Source organism: Hyaena hyaena, unplaced genomic scaffold, assembly GCF_003009895.1.
Source record: "Hyaena hyaena isolate Hyena2069 unplaced genomic scaffold, ASM300989v1 scaffold_1178, whole genome shotgun sequence".
Classification (NCBI taxonomy): Eukaryota; Metazoa; Chordata; class Mammalia; order Carnivora; family Hyaenidae; genus Hyaena; species Hyaena hyaena.
Window position 1 is genome coordinate 48367 of NW_024081806.1, and position 2631 is coordinate 50997.

The following is a 2631-nucleotide window of genomic DNA, read 5'->3' on the forward strand; positions in this document are numbered from 1 at the left end:
GAATGTAAACTGGTACAGCCCCTCTGGAAATCAGTGTAGAGATTCCTCAAAAAATTAACACTAGAACTCCCCTATGACCCAGCAATAGCACTGCTAGGAATTTACCCAAGGGATACAGAAATGCTGATGCATAGGAGCGCATGGACCCCAGCGTTCATAGCAGCACTCTCCACAATAGCTAAAACATGGAAAGAGCCTAAGTGTCCATCAACAGACGAATGGATCAAGAAGATGTGGTTTATCTATACCATGGAATACTCCATGGCAATGAGAAAGAATGAAATCTGGCCGTGTGTAGCAACATGGATGGACCTTGAGGGTGTTATGCTGAGCGAAATAAGTCAGGCAGAGAAGGACAAATATCATATGTTTGCACGTATAGGAGGATTAGGAGGAACTTACCTGAGGAACAAGGGGGAGAAGAAGGGGGGAAATGGTGGGGGAAAGGGAGAGAGGCAAACCATGAGAGACTCTGCAATGCTGAGAACAAACTGAGGGCTGATGGATGCGGGGGGGAGGGGGCATGGGCATGGAGGAGGGCACTCGTGGGGATGAGCACTGGGTGTTATGTGGAAACTAATTTGACAATAAACTATTTGTAAAAAAAAAAAAAAAGAGGCTCAACAGCACTCATTATCAGGGAAATACAAATCAAAACCACAATGAGATACCACCTCACACCTGTCAGAATGGCTTAAAATTAAGAATGCAGGAAAAACAGATGATGGCAAGGCTGTGGAGAAAGGGGAACCCTCTTACACTGTTAGTGGGAATGCAAACTGATGCGGCCACTCTGTAAAACAGTACGGAGAGTCCTCAAAAAAGTTAAAAATAGAACTACCCTAGGATACAGCAATTACACTAGTAGGTATTTTACCCAAAGGATACAAAAATGCTAATTCAAAGGGATACATGCACCCCTATGTTTATAGCAGCATTATCAACAATAGCCAAATTATGGAAAGATCCCAAATGTCCGTTAACTAATGAATGCATAACGAAAATTTGGGGGTGTGTGTGTGTGTGTGTGTAATGGAATATTACTCAGCCATAAAAAGAATGAAATCTTGTCAATTGCAATCACATGGATGGAGCTAGCGTATTATGGAGTATTATGCTATGTGAAATAAGTGAAAGACAAATACCATATGATATCACTCACATGTGGAATTTAAGCAAAACGAATGAGCAAAGGGGGAAAAAGAGAGACAGAGAAACCAAGAAACACTCTTAGTATAGAGAAAAAAATTGATGGTTGCCCGAGGGGAGGTCGGTGGGGAGATAGGTGAAATATAAGTGATGGGGATTAAGGCGTGCACTTGTTGCGATGAGCCCTGGATGATGCATGAAGGTGTTGAATCACTGTATTGCACACCTGAAACTAATATAACATTCCATGTTAACTAACTAGAATTAAAATTAAAACCTAAAAAAAGAAAAAGACAGCTATTTATGAGAAAGAAGGAGATAAGTGTATTATACCCTGTGTCTGGGGATAGGTTTTTTTTTTTAAACATATAAGTTACAACCGAAGACCACCTCCAAGATCTGCTTTGTGATCAGCAAGGGTGAGAGGGTCTTAAGCTATTCAGGTGAGGAAAATGATACCTTGAGATCTCAGCAAAGTAGGTGATGGTTGACCTGGTTTTTATGTTAGGAAACTTTTGAAAAAAGACTAATGAGACTTCCAGGTTGATTAAGACAATAGTGGCTACCTTGGTTTGTACCTCCCAAAGTTTCCTCCAAAGTCAATACAGAGTAACAAAAACAAAATCTAAATGGCACTAAAACCACATGGGAAGCATAACTTAGAGCAGAAAAATATCCAAACCTTAAAAGAAGGAAAGAAAAAAAAAAACCCACCCAAATCCCAGGAAGTACTCTCTCACGTCCATGCTGCACCACAAACTTTTATAGTGAGCAAGGACAGGCTGGTAAAAACTGTAGGAAATAAGGGAGTTAGTCATGGACTTAGGGTTACTCTTAGTCATGGACTTAGGGTTAATCTGAAATCATTGAAATAAAGAATAAGTCTACCTCAAGTATAAAAATATTTTTTTAAGATGTCCTAGTAGGCCAGAACACAGAGTACAAGGAAGCAGCTTACAAGTGTGAATAATTTTAGGCAGCGATCTTCAAAAGGCGTGGGTTCTAGGAAAGAAATACGAGCCATAAAAAGAGGTGAACAACAACTTTTGGTAAATCTATAGAGTTATTATCAAAGAAATCAGAAAATAAGATTCAACGCACCTCAACTGATAAACATCTCATTACAGAAAACAACATGAAGCAGGAAAAAAAAAAGAAACAACCCTGCAAGACAACATTCCAAACTGAATTAAATACCTTTGGGGATATGAAAACAATATCATCTGGATTCAGACTTTCAAAAAAAAAAATCAAGAAAAAAATCAAAGAGAAAATTGATCAAACTGGAAAATAAATAGAAGAAAGACAAAATAATCTCAGATATGAAGATAAATTTAAAAGTTCCAAAGGAAAAACAGACTCAAGAAATTTGCACTGAAAAAGACAGAAAAATAACTGAGAAAATGAAAATAAAACAAAGAAGAAGTAAAAAGGCTCAGAAAAAAAAAATCAATGAATTGAAGGAGAAAGAAAGAAGGAAAA